Genomic DNA, 19,559 nt, shown 5'->3' on the forward strand with positions numbered 1-19,559 from the left:
CCCATAAAAAAAATCAGTTCCCACTGCTATGGCTCTATTTTGTGGTGTGGTCTCTTCTCAAAAAATGTGTTTGGTGAACTGGTGACCTTCAGGAATCTTTCTTTAGTAGTCCGCTTTTCTTCCCTCCTGTTTTGAAAGCAGTGTTTGCTGTCATTTCAGAACTATTAGAGTTAAATGATGTTCAGTACTACTGGTTATGCTGTTTTTATTAAATTGCTGAAACACAGCTGGGTTCACAAGCACAGAAAGACAAAACCTCATACTTCTGCCAAACACACAGGAAATTTTAGCAAACCCCTACAAGCAAGGAAACATTAATCCACGTCTACCGCTGTGTCTGCTGTCTGAGCTGTTGGTATATGCACTCTACTCTGCTTTACAGTAGACAGAAACAAGCATTTGCACTGCAATAGGTCTTGCATTTGCGAGAGTTTGAGCTATTGGCATTGTAAATGACAATGCATTTTATTTCTGTGTTTTGAAAACCTGCAAGCGGTGTGTAAACACGCACTTTGCACTTATAGTCCATGCTTAGGAGAAGCAAGGATGGCAATAAAAGAGGTGCAGTTACTGCCAGTCTTGCTTCTCGTAGTACATAGTCTGTGTTTACGGACCGCTTGCAAGTTTTTTAAACACTTTCAAAAATAGGCATTGTCATTTAAAATGCCAATAGCTCAAACGCTCACGACGAGATGAGACGTATTGCATTGCAAATGCTTGTTTATTTCATGGAACTAACAACCACTGGCAAAGCCAATAGTACTGTCTTGTTGTATTATATATCTGGATGCAATAACAGAAGTAGCAGAATACCAGTCAGGCAGCACACTATGCTAAGCACAGATATTTATCTTACGTGTTTTAATCCACACCCTTAATTACATCGGACATGCCCATTGGAGAGACCCCCACGTTTTTCAACCCACTTAAAGCCCTAGAAACAACATCATGTCACAGTCACCTCACAAGCCCTGGCACTGTGCATCTTGCAAGACTCATAACTTCAAAGTTTTCAGATTGCCTATGTGCAAGGGCATAGTGAACCCTCCCCCACCCCAACCCTTGCTTTAGGAACTGTGAAGTTCTTGATGGGCCTCTTCTGTCAGCAACTCTGCAGACAAAGGCTCAGCTCATAATTAATGTGAAAAGGTGGGTCAGTAAATAAATGAAGGAATGGGTGACTGACTGGATGGAAAAGGAGAGGGAAGGTGAGAATGGATGGATGAGTGAAAGTATGGATGGATGATTGACATGATGAATGGGTGTATGCATGAGTGAAAAGAAGGATGCCAGGATGGATGCGTGAAAGAATGCATAGATGAGTGAAAAGGAGGGTGAAGAGCTGGGAGGAACTCTGGATAGGTGAGAGGGTAAATGGTTGGATGGATGAGTGAATGGATGGATGATAGAAAGGGAGGACAGAGGGATGGATGAGTGAAATGATGGTGGAAAGGATAGATGATGGAAAGGTTTGGAAATGGTTGAATGGGTTGGATATGGATGGGAGCACAGATGGAAGGACAAAATGAATGGTGAAAGATGGAATGATGGATGAAAGAATGAATGGATGCCACACCTCCGGGTGACTCAACCCGCAACCCCAAACCGACACATGATGTCAGGCAGCAAGCGCAGAACTCTGGCTTGATATACTCCTTCTGCTTGCCAATAAGCAAAATCTAATTCCTTCTATGGCGCCATGGTACCACAAGAGACGTTCGGCTGTTGTGGCGCTGCTCCCATGCCACCGGGAAGCAGCACAGGCAGCCCTCCATATGCCTCGAGGCCATGAGAGATGCATTATGGCATGGCTCCGTGCAGCCCTTCTGCAGGGAAAGGCAGGGAAGACAAAATAACCTTCACTTGCAGACAACAGCACTGATGTGACTCGAGTCCCTTCCACCACACATTGTTTATTTTGCACCCCTAAGAATATTGCCCCCGGGCAACCCCCTGTGGCTACGCCACTGCGTACCACTATGGATGACATCTGACTCGTACACCTCGTAGCCCTCTTGGTCTTAACCACATCGCTGCTTGAGAGATTCCTCTGCTGTGCTGGACAGCAATAAAAATGGTGAGCACAGGAGCACTGTACTGCATGACGAGCTGAGCTCGTCATGAGCATGGAAGGGGTTAAGTGTTATTTCCTATACATTGACTTTAATATTTATGAGTCATTGCCTCTATAAAATATCTGTGAGATGTAACGCACACCGACACCCTGCTGTACATACTTCGGATGAGGAGCACTATAAATGAAATAAATACACAAGAGAGGGTCTGTGTGAAGATGAGGGGCACCATTGGAGGGTGGTAGCAAGGCCGGACTAGCCGTACCTGGCATTGGGCATTTCCCTGGGAGGCTGGAAGGGTTGGGGCGATTTTATTGGTCAGGGCTGGCACTGCAAAGTTCCTTGTATATCCAGCAGTTTTCAGGCAACAATAAGTGTCACAATAACTCTGGTGACGAATGTATCCGCTGGAGAGAGATGTACATTTTGTTTCGTGGCAGTTTTGAATCATTCAAGGTAGCACATAGGGTTAATATGCCTCCTGCAAAGAATGTGTACCATGCATATCAAAGAACAGTATTTTATGTGCTCACATCACTGGGTTACTGCTTTTGTCACTGAGATTCTTTTGCCACTTTTTCAAAGTCATCCTGTGCCCTGGGTACCAACTTTTTGCTGACTGGTACTGGTGGTAACTGACTGACTGACCCTGGGCTCTATCTAAACAGACCCAGGGCCAGTGCTATGATCCAAACGCTTAGAATACAGTGAAAATACCTGCATACACTAGGGTACACCAAGGGTTGGGATACGCCTGTGATTGGCATGACCAACCCCATAAGACCCTAGTCCATATTGGGGCAGGAGGATTGAAAATACCTCTCAGTCCCTAGTATATATTATGGCATGGCAGTTTAGAGGCCAGCAGCCCTTTTCTGCACTTGCATGTGTGCACTGCTGGGCCTTTAGTCAGTTTAAAAGTAGCCCTGTGCTGCAGGACTGCTATTAAAAGGTAAACGCTGCCCAAACTCGACTTTTGTATTTGGGGCACTATAAAATGGATAACCTACAATGTTTGTGCATATTAGGTACCCCAAGTTTTCCCCTAGGTGTCCCAGGGGTGGGGTATCTATAAGGTGGTCCCTTATAAAAATGAGTTTTATATGCCCTGGGTTAAGTGAAAGTACACATTTCACTCCCCACATTGTGATAAAGTGCTGCCCAAAATCGACTCTGGTGGTAAGAGCACTGTGGAGGGAGGATCTGTAATATTTCTGCATATTCAAAACCCCTAAAGTCTCCCCTAGGTATACGAGGGGCGGTGTTCCTGTAGATATAGGCAGAGTACTTATAAAACGTTTTTATAAGCCCTGGTGCTGGAAAATTGGTCCAAGTAATTTTTCCCATTGCAAACCCCCTGTCACATAGGTTAACATGGGAGAAAGTTATTAACTGAAAGCTCTTGATAGGAGAATGGTATTAATAAATCCAACAATATGATATTGTTAAATTTCTCCTTAAATCAGGGCTCGAAAAAATCCCAAAAAACTACTAGTCCTGCAGGACTAGTACCTTAAAAAATGTCCTCGACCTAACTGCAACCTACTTGACCTCCGTCTCTGAAAGCGGAGCAAATATGACAAGATAACAAGATTTAAAGGCATCTTTATTGCTCATTAACTTTGTGAGCAATAAAAATGCTTTTAAATCTTGTTATCTTGTCACATTTGTTCAGTTTTAACAGACAGAGGACAAAAGTTGGTTTGTTTTCCTACTCGCCAGAAAGGGCGAGTAGGACCTAAAAACAGCTCGACCTTGTTATATTTAGCTCGACTATGCGAGCGGTCGAGTGGAATTTTCGAGCCCTGTAAAATGTACATACACGAAGTCTTTCTTGTTTGTAACTCTAAATGAAGCCTTCCAGTGGTCTGTCCTGATTGGTCAGAGTTAAGGGAATTAGCCAGGCTTTTTTGAAGAGGTGATAAAGAGCCCCTCTGGTACAACAGGTCTGCTGGGAGGGCAGAGTCCTGTTGCACAGGAATGCCAGAGAAGGGGGAGGAGTCTTAAACAATGGACTTCAAGGGACAGGGAGGACCACAGTGTCACTTACAACACTACCCTTGCGAACCTAAGCCAGATGATAGGATTAAGGAAGAAATGAGCAGATGCATGGGGAAGAGACTGGAGATTAGCTGTCCTAGGGGTGTGTTTAGCCAGTTTTCTCTCCCTGCTGGAAAATCAGCCATTATGAATTTGGAAGAATTGGTGCAGACTAAATAGTGCCACACTCTGCGCGAAGTGGTCAGACCTTTTGGTGGAACCCTGCAGCCTATTGGACAAGAGTGACTTCCTGCTTGACCCAGAGAAGTAGTAATAAGTATCTGAGAAGGGCAGAGCCCCTCAGATCGGTTTCTTGAAATCTAAGAAAGCAAGATTGCCATGCCTGAAGTTTTGTTGCGCATTTCAAAAGGCGTGTGCTCTGAAGATTCCATTTTCTGCACCATCTGCAACTACAGCCTACGGATTACTTTGCAGAAAAGGACTAAAGAGTGGACTCCCTGCAAGCTACAGGTTAACAGAGCTCACCTAAAACATCACCATCAAGCATCCTCAACCTGGAAAACTACCAGTGGATTTGTAAGGGTTTTGTCCAATTGGAAAGTGGGAACTGAAGCCCTTAACTTTAAAAGACCATCTTGGAGCTTCCAGACACTTGGAGTGAGTTTGAGATACTTTGGGACCCTTCAGGTAGAAGTTCCAGAAGTTTGGAGAACTTTGGAAAAGAGCTCCATAAGGGGACCGACTCAACCTGGCCAGCCAAGCCACCTGTCTTCAACCGCGAGCCGGCCTGTTGTCCAGGTTTGTCCTGCTGAAAAGCTCCGTAGGTCTTACTTCCACAGTTTGACCGGGAGTAGAAGAAAACCGAGGCCGGCGAACCCTCACGAATCCGGCGTGGTGAAGAGCATCGAGGGACCCCGTGAGAAGAAGCTCAGTTGAAGTTTCTAAGTCTGAACGAAGAAAAGGTGACCTTGGAGCAACCGTGAAAGCCAAGCCACCTGCCTTAAACCACGTGTCGGCCTGGATCCTTGGTCTGCCCCGCTGGGACAATTCCGAGGTTGGAATTCCATAAGTTTTACCGGGAGCTCGTCGCAAGGCAATCCAGCAAACCCTCACCGAATACAGACTGGCTGAGAGCTTTGAGAGATCCCAGGAAGAAAAGCTCCAGAAAAGTTTCTGAGTCAGAAGGTAAAAACTTTGACCCAGACCTACCACGAAGTATAGCTGTCCACGGCTCCATCGCAGTCGGCCTGAAACTTTGACTCGTCCTATCACGAATAGATGCTCCGATAAGGTGCAAATAAGTTTCCATGTGCTAGAAAGTGCTAAATCTTTGTAAATTCATATCTCTGGTTCCCTACATTGGATTTGTGTTGTTCTGGTGACATTTTAAACCTGCCAAGCTACCAAGGGTTGAGCACAGGAAGAATTTTCAAAGACCTATTCTGAATGAATGCATGAGGTAGCATTTATAAAGCGCCAGGTTACCCGAAGGCATTCCAGCGCTGATAGTGACGCAGATACAGACGCTGAGTATCTAGGGAAGAGGAAGATTTTTAATTGCTTTCAGAAATGCAAGTAGTTTGACTTGTAGACGAATATGTCGAGGGAGGTGGTTCCATACCTTAGCAGTATTGTATGAAAAAAGGAGGCCTCCTACTCATGTACGTTTTATTTTTGGGACTGTTCCCAGATGCTCTTTTTTGGATCTGAAGGCTCTATTGGGTCGATAGGAATGCATCATGGAACAAATCATAGGGGATCCTTCTCCAGAAAGCGCATTATGTGCAATGCACTTGGCCTTAAACTGGACTCTCTCCTGGATTGGGAGCCAGTGCAGAGAGGCCAGAGCGGGTTCGGCTGAGAGACGTTTAGGGATGTTCAGGAGCAGACTAGCTGCGCAATTCTGCACAGTCTGTAATATTTTGGTCGTAGAATATGGAGCTCCTATATATATATATATATATATATATATATATATATATATATATATATATATATATATATATATATATATATATATATATAGCATTGGCATAATCAAGCTGTGACAGAATCAGTGCCTGAACTAACAGCCTTCTGGCTGTGAAAGGTAACAAGAGGAGGAACTTCCTGATCATCCTCAGGAGGCCATAACAGCTGAATGATACTTTCCTGGCTTGTTCCTTAAAATCAAGGTTACAGTCAAGCAATACACCAACGCTCTTAATATGCTTTTTCGGGATAGGGGGTAGGATCAGACAATTAGGCCAAAATTGGTCTATATTAAGAGGGACGGAATTACCAAGGAACACTAGCTCGGTCTTTGCCCCATTAAGCTTCAAACATGAGCTATTCATCCATCTGGAGACCTTTTCTAGGCAGGAAGCTATGCCAGGTCCAAAGTTGTCCTATTTATTGAAGGAGACGACCAACTGAGTGTCGTCGGCATAGGTGGCAATCTGAACTCCAAACGGAGTAACTATTTCTGCCAAGGAGCTCATATAAATATTGAATAAATTGGGACTCAGGGCAGATCCCTGAGGAATTCCACATGTAAGGGGCAATTGCTTTGAAACAAATTCACCATCAAAGACTGAAATAAATCTATTTTCCAAGAAGGAATGCATCCAATTCAATGCTATTCCAGTCACTCCTACATCTGTCTGCTGATCATCAGAGTGTTGTTCACCGTGTCGAAGGCTATGCTGAGGTCTGACAGAATACGTGCTGCGCAGCCTCCGTCAAAGATTTTTCTAGATTCCTCTACTACCGACAGGAGTGCGGTCCCCGTGCCCTGCTGTGACCTGAATCCTGTCTGTGAAGGGTGGAGACAGTTGTTCTTTTCCAGGAATGCAGAGAGGGCTTAGTTCATGTGCTTCTCTGCTATTTTACTTATTTCAGGCAGCAGAGATATTGGTCGATAGTTCGCCCGCTCTTCCGGGACCAAGATAGTGTTGTTTTTTAAAAGAGCTTTGACCATCACCTGTTTCCACAGCAGGGGCACCGTTCCCGTCATAAGAGAGGCATTGATCAGATCCAGTATGTCTGGAGAAACAGTCTCAACGGTCTTGTTTAGAATGGTAGGGGGAGGCTGGATCTGTTGGCGAGCCAGATATTAGATGGCTCAGAATCCTTTGAAGGGAGGTTAGATCCATGGGGGAGGAGGAATTCCTCCAACATATCCTGTTCCTTTACTATGTCTGTTGGTAGTACCATTTGTTGGGCTATTTTCTGAGGAAAGGACATATAGATAGTTTGTATCTTAACAGAAAAAAATTCTGCTATCTGGTTAGAGCAAAGTTGGGTATTATCTGAAATAGGCAGGGGCAGGGGGGGGGGGGGTGGGTCAGGAGTGCTTTTTCAATGTGAAAAATTTCACGAGGGGAGTTTGCAGCCAATGCGATGAAGGTTTTGGTAATAGCAACCTTGAACAGTTTTTATTTCAGATTTATTAAGTTTTATGGCTTCCCTGTATTTAACTTTATTAGTGGGTGAGAAGTCCTTTCTCCATCTTCTTTCCAGAATTTTACATGTTTGTTTGAGTTTCCGAAGTTTAGGAAAGTATCAGGGGTTTCTGTTAGTTCCTTTTTTATATGGGTCTCTTTTATAGGAAGAACATTGTTGAGTGAAGACTCCAACCATCTACTACAATTGGTATTTGCAATAGTAGGATTTGGGTGAAATATTGGTCTGGTGTTCTCCAAGTTTGTCACCCATACTTCCAGGGGGAGTTTTGACCAAGTTCGGGTCAGCTTTTTAGTTCCCACCGCTTGTGTATTAGTATCCTGCACAACCCAAGTAAATGGGAGTAAAAAGTGGTCGGACCATGGCAGTGGGATAGGTTTAGTGACCAAAAGTATCTGGATGTTAGAGAATATGGGGTCCAGCAAGTGGTTTTTAGAGTGGGTTGGGCCAACTACTTTTTGAATGAGCTGAAAAGCCGCTGACCCATCAATCAGTTCTGACGTATTAGAAAGTTGTGCGTCGTTGAAATGCATATTAAAATCTCCCAATATTGTAAAGTTTGGTAAGGAACTGGTGAGGTTGGCTATAATGTCTGGCATAATCTGACAGAATTGGCAAAGGGGCGTGGTCGGTGATATACTAAAATACCTGAAAAGGTACATGCATGGAATACCCTGATCGAAAAAGATGTACTTTTGCAGTCTGATATGAGATTTATAGTGATACAGCCCTTAAATTCACTCTTATGAATAATGGCAATACCCCCTTCCCGACCAGCGTGTCTCGGTCATGCCTCTGGATTACATAGTTGGATGTACAATGGCGTAATCCGTCTCTTTGTTTAACCATGTTTCTGTTGGGAATAATACATCTGGTTTCTCATCTTCTAACATTAGATGGATGGATTTCTAATGCATGCTTAGGGAGGGAGTGGCAGTTAAGTAAAAACATTTTAAGCTCCTTCTTATCAAGTAAGGTATCAGGGCTATGTGGGGTAGGACAAAGTTTAAAACCACAGCAGGGACACTGAGTGACAATGCTATCAGGTAACATGGAGTGCATACACTTACTTCTGGATACCCCTCTGTGAAGGTTAACCTGCTCAGCAGTTAAGCAGTACTTTCAGTTCTTTGAGCCAGCAGGGTTCCTGGCCCTAGGTCCCGTTCAGGCGCAGACAGGCTTGCCTTTGGCACGTATACTTGCGCAGTTGCATAATCGGCTCCTAATGAGGTCGACTGTGCGTGTCGGCATCACGGAGCTAGAACATGACCTCCCTGAAAATAGCCTTGCAATCCCCCAGAGTATTGAACACAGCTCCTTGTGCAAATCACAATCAGTATTCAAAGATAAAAAAGGTAAAAACAGTTAAAAAACAAAGTGGTCAACACCAGCACCCTTGTGCTTGACCTACTCAGTGTTTGGAATATGCCCCACTGTGGGGTCGCGTCTTCGGCTCCTAATGAGGCCGACAGTGTGTGTCGGCGTCACGGAGCTAGTACGTTGACCTCCCTGAAAATATCCTCGCAACCCCCTGGAGCATTGAACACAGCTCCTCGTGCAAATCGGAATCAGTATTCAAAGATAAAAAAGGTAAAAGCAATTTTAAAAAAAAGAAGCAGTCAACACCAGCACACTTGTGCTTGACCTACTCAGTGTTTGAAATATGCGCCAGAACATTCTGCGCCTTATACTGTGTTAGTGGCCTTATTTTCTGTGTCAGATCTACATTTACCCCTACCAATAATCCCTTTCCAACAGTCACCATGTTGTGCATAAGTTACATATGTAATCTAGCACAGTGAGCTATGAGCTTTCATCAAAGAGCTGCATGCAAGCTGCGTGGTAAAGTTTACAAAGTTATTTTTTCTTACCAGTTTTTCATTATCCTTATGTTGCTAAAAAAGGGTTTGTTTGGGTAGAAATAAATCCTTATTATTAAAGCCAACGCTAACTACTGTGTTATGTTCTGGATCCTGGGTTTTTGCTTCTTCAGACCAAGCACTCTTACAGAATACTTACCAGTATGAGTGATGAGCATCCTACACCTTGTAGTCCCCGTTGCTTATGGATGATTTTCGATACACCGATTTACACATGCACGATTAATTGTCTCTGAATGTGTATGCGATGTAAAGTGCTCTAGCATCCTACACTGGTAAGAGAGGCGCTATAAAAAAAATGAAATACATGTGAGAAAGAGACACTTTGGTGATATTGAGGGGGGATCATAAGAGCCCCATCAAAGATTTTCATATGCTAGTAAGGTCATCATATACTATGATTTAGAAGCTAATACGATTGACTATAGAATGACAAATGTGTTGTAGAATCCACCATATTTTCGCAAATATTCTTGGGAGTGCAAAAACAAAGGCTGTAAGCTGTCAGTTTGTTTGTAACACACCACTTCTAAATATCTGCAAATGAACTGTGCAAATGTTTTCAGCAGTTAGGAAACCACAAGTGGACCACTTGTTTGTAATTAAGAAGTATGCTGAAAACAGAGTTGTACTCGGGTAAAAACAAACAAGACACTTAACTTGGTAATGTTCAAATGATACATATTTGCTGAAACCACATTTCCACACATTTGTATTTTTGCACTAAATCGTTTTATAAGTAAAGCTGAATGTTGGCATGTTGATTCCTTTCAATAGAAAATGTTCTGTATGTAAAAGACAGTGCCTACTTCTGACCTACAATAATGTCTCAACAACGTATACAGTTTCTAGTTTGGAGCACACTTCTATGCATCAATGAGAATCTGCAGTTTACAGCTCACTGAAATGAAACAGCCAAAACAGTATACTATTTACCATATACAGGCCAAATAAGGAAGGCTGATATAGGACTAGCCAGGGTATTATATAGTAATGGCAAATCATGCGTAACCATTTTAACCCACAATAATACCACAACGCTCAGCAGTCTGTAGCTAATTATAGCTTATTCAGACTGGTTAATAACTCCCTTTTCTTGCGTCATGCTCTTACCCTCACACAAGACCTGTCCGCTTTGGGTCTCATCCAGCACTCAGTGCTGTATGCGCACCTAAACCACGCATCACCAGCTGAACAGACATGGAATACCTGAAGCGATCTGACATAAAGCTAGTCACTCGTTGTACTGCACTGTATTCCAGAACTGCAGGTCCCAATTAGCTACATCCTATGCGTGCCACTTTACATCTCAAAATGGCACTGATGTGTCTGTAAAACGTACCTTTTGTCCTGAATTTTGATCTTCTGTTCTATTTTTTGTCCTGGATTATGACCCTTTGTCCTGAATGTTTACACTCACCGTCCTGAATTTGCACCCATGCCAATTGGTCACCCTAACTGGGCAGAGGAAGCAAACAACAGCGGTAGGAGGTGTAAGAACGTGACTTAGCATTCTAATAGCTGGTGGGAGTAGATGTGGGAGGGACAGGAAAGGGAGGAGCGGAGGCGAAAGGAAAGGGGCAGAATAGAGTAGGGATAGCAGAGGAAGGGTCATGTTAAATAAAGCTCTTTAAATAAACCATGTTGTCTGCCTCATCATTGTGGAGACGACGGGACAACTGGTGACGAGGGTGGGATGATTGCGCTATGCAAATGCGCTGATCCCTGAAGTAATCGACCCGTTCCTGTGTGGTGCATATTGAAGGTCGCCGTCGCGACGAGTGTGCCCCCTGTTAAGCGCGTGCCGTGGCTGAGGTGAGACCATCGGCAGCGTGTCCCTGGAACTGGAGCTCCACGACTTGGAGGTCGTGTGGAGCGTGGCTCTGCAAGCGCGGTTGTGCGTTGTAAACTGGGTGCCCACCCCAGCTGTGGAGAACGAATGCACAATGGCGCTGACATTGGGAGCCCACCCCGGTCCTACCTGTGCCTGTGAAGTCTACCGGTGAGGAGGTGCAGTAGTCCTGGCCTTCATCTGCGCGGCGACGTAGGAATTCAGCGTGTTGAGTGTGCCCGCCTACATGATAAGAAGTTGGGAACCGAAGTGAAGCCAAATCTCGCCGAGAACGAGGGCGGCGGCCATCTTGGAGTCAGGCTACTCCTCCAATCCCGTCAGGGATTCAGAGCAGCCATTTTAAGGTCAGGCGACCAGAGTTGGGGTCCCAAATGGAACCGGTGGCTGGCGTCACTGGATGAATTTCTTGCAACAACCGGTGAGCAAAGAAATGGCAACCGTCTGCTACTACTACTTCAGCTGGTGGGTCATAATGGCCGACGCCTAATCAAAACATTTTCAGCAAAGGACACAGAGACATATGAAAAACTAAAGGAGACACTACGTGCCCATTTCAACACAAAGAAAGACGTGGATTATGAACGCATCATCTTCAAAGCAGCACGGCAGGAACCAGGGGAATCATTACCAAGCACCATTACAAGGTTGCAAAGTCTGGTGCAATGCTGCCATTTCAACACATTCACAAATGAGGAAGCAATTCGACTCCGGGTAATTGAGGGCTGTTCAATACCAGACACGAAGCGCAAGATCCTTCAAAAGCAGCTCTCGCTAAAGGAAATTCTCAGGAGGGCCGAAGCTGGAGAGCCGGCCAAAGCGAGAGAACTGCATCTCAATGCAAGAAAGGAAGACAAGAGAAAGGAGATGTTTCTCATTTCAGAGAATAAAGCCCAAGAAACCAAAAAAGCCAGAAGGAGTGAGGGCAAAGGCAGACCAGAGACAAGACATCATGATAGACATAGTGACATGAAACACTCAGATTCAACAATACAAACGGCAGATTCAACAATACAAAAGGCAGTGGAGGATAGCAAACGACAGACCGGGACAATCCGGGACTGTGACAGCCAAACTGATATAACTTCAAGGAGTCACTCAACAAACTTTCCAAATTATTCGGAAGAAGCATCAAGCAGTGTGACAGACCACACAAATGGGACATATGACAGCATGCCCAACAAGTGGTAAGAAAAGACAAAGATTGGCCAAGTCACGCCAACTCTGGAAACCGGTATACAAACACACCCGAGCAACCCACTGTTCATCAAACTTCTTAGACTTTTCCAAAGAAGCATCAAGCAGTGGGATACATCACACACATGACACAGACGTCAGTGCGCCCAACGAGATAGTAGAAGAAACAAAGCACATAAGACTGGGCAATTCACTCTGACACCGGAAATGGGTATGCAAAAGCACTCAAGACACTCATGACAATGAGAAAACTGAGAGGAGACAATTAACATTACATGTGAGGGGCAGCGACTAAATGCCCCGGGACCAAACAAAATAAATAAACACTTGGCTATCAAACAATCCCTTCATTGCAAGAGCACATAAGACACTTCGAGAGATGTACCCAAAGAAACGTCCCAAAGATAGCTCCGAATCCAGGAACAGTTCATCACAGTGTACCAGCTCAAGAGATTTACCAGTCAAAACACACCCAAAAGAACGTCCTCAAAGGAAATCAGTAGAGGATTCCTCCAATTCAGAAAGCATGTCTGTACAATCACTCGGGTCAACAGAATCAAAATCAAGAAAAACGCCCATGGCGTCAATCACCCGAATGCACAATGGAATCAGAGAACGTTCTCCCTGTCCAGAGCACAATATCACATGCCGATGACTCAGAACATTCACTTACCCCACCACACATGTCATGTCAGTTACATTCATATCAAGACATGAATAATATACCTTCACCCCTGATGGGGTCCTCTAGGCTGACTCAAAGGGCTTGCAGAATGAGAATGAATGTATGGGACATTACCCAAAATGTTGAGAAAAGGCTGTCTCATCACTCTGTAAGAAAGGCAAAATGTGTTGACAGAGGGCAGGTCATTCTCAAGGAGAAGGAGATGAGAAAGGAACATGCAGATGCACGGATGGTCAAAGACTTCACCAGTCCCGAACACAAAAGGGAATGGGTGAGGCCAACAGAGCAAGTAAATTGGTCCCAGAGCCGACTGTTGTTCTCGTGAAGCATCGAAAGAAACAAAGTCTTGCGAGCTTACCAAACAACTTCCCATGCGACCACTGACAAGTGCCCTGCTACTCTCATGTTGGGGCAATCAATCAGGACCAGGATACCCACTTTAGATGATGTCTTACAGTCTGATATGCGTGACTTTGAACATGAGGACATTGTTGCCACTGACCAGAAAAGACAAAGAGAAAATGAAATCATATGAGGATGCTCGGAAGAGAGCCAAAAACCCGTCCATTCATGAAGGAGACAGAGTGTTAGTCATACAAGAGCCACAAAGGAAAACAGACTGCCGCTATCGAGCTGAGCCATTAATAGTCATCCAACAAAAGGGAACTATGATCACATCGGAGTCTAAAAATAAGAGGATCGCGAGAAGTGTGTCAGATTCTCAAAAGTGCCCATCTGCAGTCGAAGACGCCCTTGCTAATCCGTCGAGGACCCTGGCTAGTGAGAGTGCCATAGCTGGTGACGTTCGGCCGAGACCCGAGAATCTCGCTGAGTCTGAAGGCGGGAACTCAGTAGCTTATTGGAAACCGCGACAAACCATCTGAAAGCCTGCAAGGCTGATTGAAGAACTGTACATATGTTCACACCCTCACTGAGGTAGCAAGCTGTTGCCAGCATGATTGACTGTGCATTTGTTCAAGAAGAGGGGAGATGTAAGAACGTGACTTAACATTCTAGTAGTTGGTGGGAGGAGATGTGGGAGAGACAGGAAAGGGAGGAGCGGAGGCGAAAGGAAAGGGGCAGAATAGAGTAGGGATAGTTAAATAAAGCTCTTTAAATAAAGCATGTTGTCTGCCTCATCATTGTGGGGACGACGGGACAGGAGGCCTTAGGAACCTGAAGTGTCCTGTAACTACTAGTCCGGTTAGGAGAAAAAGTAACCGTTCAGCTGGGACAGCCCCCGATTCCTAAGTACAGGAGGACGAGGCACTGCACTGACCTACTCATGCATTATTGGGACAGTTCCACGTCCTGCTTGCAGGGGGATATTACATAGACAAGCATTGTAAGTGCTGTGCAGGTAAAATATTTTTTAAAGTACCCCAAAATTGGATGGAAACGGTAGTAGGGCAGCAAGATACTGATGAGAGAAGCACACGAGGAAGATCAGGAAGTATCAAGCTACCTCCAATAGAAACATGAAAACGAAGCGGCACGCACAGGAACCAATGAAAAGGAAGGGGCAGGATTGTAAGCCCCTTTTCGGATATATATTAACAATAGATTTCACTGTGCAGGTGAAACCTAAACAGACTGACGTGAATTTACCCTCAAATATATTGCCTTGAAGCCACAGGACGTATCCCTGTTTGTTTGCCTTAGCTGGAAAATTACTACAGGAAAGAGCTTTGCAGGACCCTCCAAATTTTACCTTAAGATTGGAACATTTTACCTCTTTAAAATATCTTCTGCTTTAATGTAAGGTAATGGAGAAACATTATTTCCCCCTATTTTTGGCTAATAACACTTATTTTTTTACTATGATCGTCTGCCCTCCTGCTACATTTGATTTGATGTTTAAAGTTCTTTTAGGGCTTTGGCGACGCAAGGGCATATTTAAGCAATAAACAAACACACACACAAAAACTTATCAAACTGCTCATATGCTTGCTTATTAGTTGTTGCTATGCTTTCTGGCCAATGAGAAGGCATTACCATAGAATATACCAAAAGGGTTGGATAAAAAACTATGAACATCTACAATACAAACAAAAGAGATAGAAAAAAGCTAGCAGATTTGGAAGGAAAAATAAATAACGCATCTAAACCATTTCTACTACTCTGCACCGACTGTCCTTTCTTCACACATCATTCATAGAATAAATATATACATCTCCTCCGAATTCCGAATCAAAGGCAGACAATCCAGGATGCGAAAAAAAAGCTTATTTCACACGGCCCGTTTCGGTCGGATCCTTTATCAAAGTGCAAACCACTCCATCTTTGTTTACTAACATTTAAATAATACATGTCATAATAAACATAGAAGAAATCCATGTACTTCTTGAAACGTATTAAATTGTTACCTAAAATAACACCAATAAAAGAAAAAAACACAATTCTACCAAAAAGTAGAATAAATTGCTGTTTCATCACCATTAATTTGCATTACAAACCCAAGCTGGAGGACCACCTGGCTTCTTCTGTCACATTCCAAAATGCCCTCATTTACATAATTGTAGATATCGATATCAATTTTAATTCTATGTATCAATTATATTAATTATTCCTACAACCCTAAAACATGAGTAATTAATCAGTTCAAGAAAGGAAGAAAAATAAGTCCCATGAGTGGTGTGAGTGGAGGGAAAAGTGAAACAGCAAAGGTTTATAATCACGTTTTCAGTGGCCATTTTTTCAAGAAGAAGAAATCACTTTCAACTGCTTTCAGGCAGTACCAAGTTTGGAAGTAGAGGTAAGGTTATTCAAAACCCTGCATAGCGTACTATTTCTTCACTTTACCTTGTTAAACGCTGCGAATTTACCGTCGACCACTCTCCCTCAACTGTTCTAGAACAGATTTGAATATTTTCAACAATCTGAGAGCAGTTCGCTCTACTCGGACGATTATTGGTCCGCGTGACAGCGTTCTAATCGAGAACTAGAATGTTAACTTAGTTTTCAGAATGTGCTAAAACTGAGCGACATGGTGAATCTCGCAGTTTCCTAGGTATCGGGTTTATAGCAGGATACGGTGCTTGGCTTTTGCTGTACTAGCCAAAAAAGTAGTGGTCCGTAAATTAGTGATAAACTGAAATGTTGGATTATTTCGTGGTAAATGAAAAATGAAGATACAAATAAGCGTAGTCATTAACTAGCACATTGTTCAGCACTGCACCGCTCTGCTATGGGACTTTTACATTAAGGTGATGGTTTTAAGAACTTTCTGATATATTCACGTTTAAGATGGTTTTATGAACTTGCTGATTTATTCTCCTGCTACTAGTCTGAACGTATTACGAACGTGACTGGAGTGCTAAGCATACTTGTCGAGTAGCTCCACATGATGTATGGCGCAGACTGTGTTGGTTTTGTGTAAGGTTTTTAGCAGTTTGGATGGCTAGCAACATTGTAAGCATACTGAAGTAATCAAAGGAAACTGGAACTGTAGCAAGCTGTCCTGCTGCTCAGCCCTCACTCAACCGACATTCACAGCACAGCAACATTCCAATCATCCAACATTCCATATGACATACATACCAGCTGAGCAGCAGGGAAACACAAGTTATAACATATCTCCCTTCGTTATGGGTACAATTGCAAAAAGCAATAAAATAGTTGTCAATAAAATGCACTTTAGTACACATAGTCAAAGATATTAAAACAATGCACCAAAGTACAAATGGACAACACAAACAAAATATTTTAACACATCCCGCACGCCACAGTCTAAAAAGGATTCCTGAAATATACAACTATCTTCATCCTACATCCTTATGCCACTAATTATACAAGTTGGCCAGACAAGCATAACAAGCAAGACACAAAGGAACAAACTTAACTCAACCAAAATCAGGAAACAACGCGCACACCATAGACTAAGAACAAGCACTCACATAACTCATTCTTGCCCTAAACAAAATAATGAGTGGCAATATACGGCATAACCAACTCTTACACGAGCTAATGAGTGGCGAACTTCAAACCAACTCACACACAACATTTGTCGTGAAACAACTCTTTTAACCTCATATACGAACTGATGCGTGGCCTTGCCACTGCACACCAACTCACACACAACATTTGTCGTGAAACAACACTTGGCGAAATAGTAAATCAAACAACACAACCAATGAGTCATCATATACAGCATAACCATCTCCTACATGAGCTAATGAGTGGCCTAACAACCCTGACGCCAACTCACACACACTACCACAGCTCTTAGAAAATCAAACAACACAACCAAGGAGTGATCATATACAGCATAACCATCTCTTACATGAGCTAATGAGTGGCCTAACAACCCTAACGCCAACTCACACACTCTACCAGTCTGGGACAGCTCACAACACAACCAAGGAGTGATCATATACAGCATAACCATCTCTTACATGAGCTAATGAGTGGCCTAACAACCCTGACGCCAACTCACACACACTACCAGTGTGGGACAGCTCACAACACAACCAAGGGGTGACCACATACCACATAGCCCCCACAAACATGAGCTAATGAGTCGCCTAACATCTAGACACACTCACACACAACACTAGTTGTGGAACAACCCTTGTTAAATTAGCATCAACACCCAAACACAACCAAGGGGTGACCATATACCACATAGCCCCCACACTCACACACAACACTAGTTGTGGAACAACTCCTTTATTGATAATCATCGATCTCTTGGTGATCCAACCACCAAACAACACAATCAAGGGGTCACCATATGCCACATACCCCCCTTAACACTCGCTGTGAGACACAACACAAACAAATGAAAGGCATACATTTTTTTTTCTGTTGCGTTTTTAGTTCTGGGACACTTCCTGAATAATAGTCACTTCTGGTGCATTTTCTGGGACACATCTCTTTTTATACACACTTATGGTGCAGTTCACTTCTGGTGCAGTACACTTCTGGTGCAATTTCTGGAACCTTTTCTTTTTCCAGTGACTACAGCTTCTTCTTAATTGACAGACTCGCTACTGTTTCTGGGACCTATGTGCAGATCCTGTAACTTGAGCCATTTAACTCTTCAAAATGGTCTGTGCGCTTCTAATGAAAGATAAAGTCAAATATTACCATCAAATCTGCTGTAAATGCACAAAGACCTCTCCTTCCGACAACTGCTTTGGTGTTTCCTGTCGAAGAGAAAAAGGATCAAGGCGCCTGTCTTCTCCGTGTACCCCTTGCGTTACCTAGCAACCATCATTGTTGCTAAAGAAAAGACAAATGGATGCCATCAGAAACGTCACCACGTCAGCACGTTACAGGATGAGTCACACGGAGCTGCGGCTTTAAACGCACGAAGGATGACAACGGCAGCATTCTTTCAGTCTCGCGGTAAGCATTACTGCTGACTTTCAAACAACGCACAAAGCTGATTGTATGTAACGACTTTTTTCTGCACAAAATGAAAATATGGTCTCTTTAATAATCCCACTGCAGTCTGAACTCGCTACTTCGTTTTCCTTTTCGTTTTCCTTAAAATTGTACACCACAGTAGCTCGAATTTGGCAGTAACTCTGATTCCCAAATAATTGCTTTTTTCCCTTTCACCGAACACAAACAGACTACACAGCTGCCGTATTAAATCACTTCACTCCCCAAGTCTCGATCCTGCATTGGCACAACAGCGCAGCTGGCTATTTTGATCATTTCAACACTGTGACTCGATTTCACTGTCCCACAGAGGCTCGATTTCCTGCCACCGAACTCTTTTTTTTTTAATTCCAAACATTAACGTGAAACATACGCCAGCTGTCAAATGCCTTTTACTTCCTCTCCGAGGCTCGATCAAATGCCCCCGAACAACCAGCCACTTCAAAAATAGAATACACTTAGCTTGCTCTTAAACAGTTCTGCTGGCATCAATTACTTTGATTTACACAGCAATGTAACGCAAAGTCAGCATACACATTTCCTCGAGGCTCATTTTTTTAAAAAAAAATTGTCATGAGTCTGGCAAACTTGGGCTCCAGGGCGACCGATGACTGGGTCACTGATGGGGTGAATTGCCAGACAACACTCCAGACACACTTAAAATAGAAAGTCATTTACCTCGAGTTGTTTTCCAATTTACGCTACCTTTTCAGGATTCTTTTCCTGTAATGTCCTTAATATTCCTTGAATTTTCACAAACAAGTTGTTCAATAAACCAGGCTATTGTTTCTTTTCCTCTTTTCTTAGTTCCAGTCCAATACTCCTTTTCCTTTTGGTATCTTTTTTTAGATTTGCACGCGTAGATTTTTCTTCAGATAGATCACCAAATGTCGCCAAATGAAGTAATCAAAGGAGACTGGAACTGTAGGTTCTTAAGTTACTTTATTAATTAAGATGTTAAGTTATAATGTTAACCCCATCAGGAGCAGCTGTCCTGCTGCTCAGCCCTCACTCAACTGACATTCACAGCACAGCAACAT

General features: G+C 43.4%; 1 protein-coding gene across 1 annotated transcript in view; it reads right to left on the minus strand.

Annotated features, from left to right (window-relative positions):
• The window catches only part of LOC147734664 (uncharacterized), a 5,992,067-nt gene extending 5,976,070 nt beyond the window's left edge, over nt 1–15,997 (minus strand). Inside the window, exon 1 of the mRNA XM_086952471.1 lies at nt 15,934–15,997. The gene's annotated coding sequence lies outside the window, so the exon portion shown is untranslated. The remainder of the gene's footprint in view (nt 1–15,933) is intronic.
• Between the last annotated feature and the right edge of the window lie 3,562 nt (nt 15,998–19,559).

This window comes from Lissotriton vulgaris, chromosome 1_2 (assembly GCF_964263255.1).
Source record: "Lissotriton vulgaris chromosome 1_2, aLisVul1.2, whole genome shotgun sequence".
Lineage (NCBI taxonomy): Eukaryota > Metazoa > Chordata > Amphibia > Caudata > Salamandridae > Lissotriton > Lissotriton vulgaris.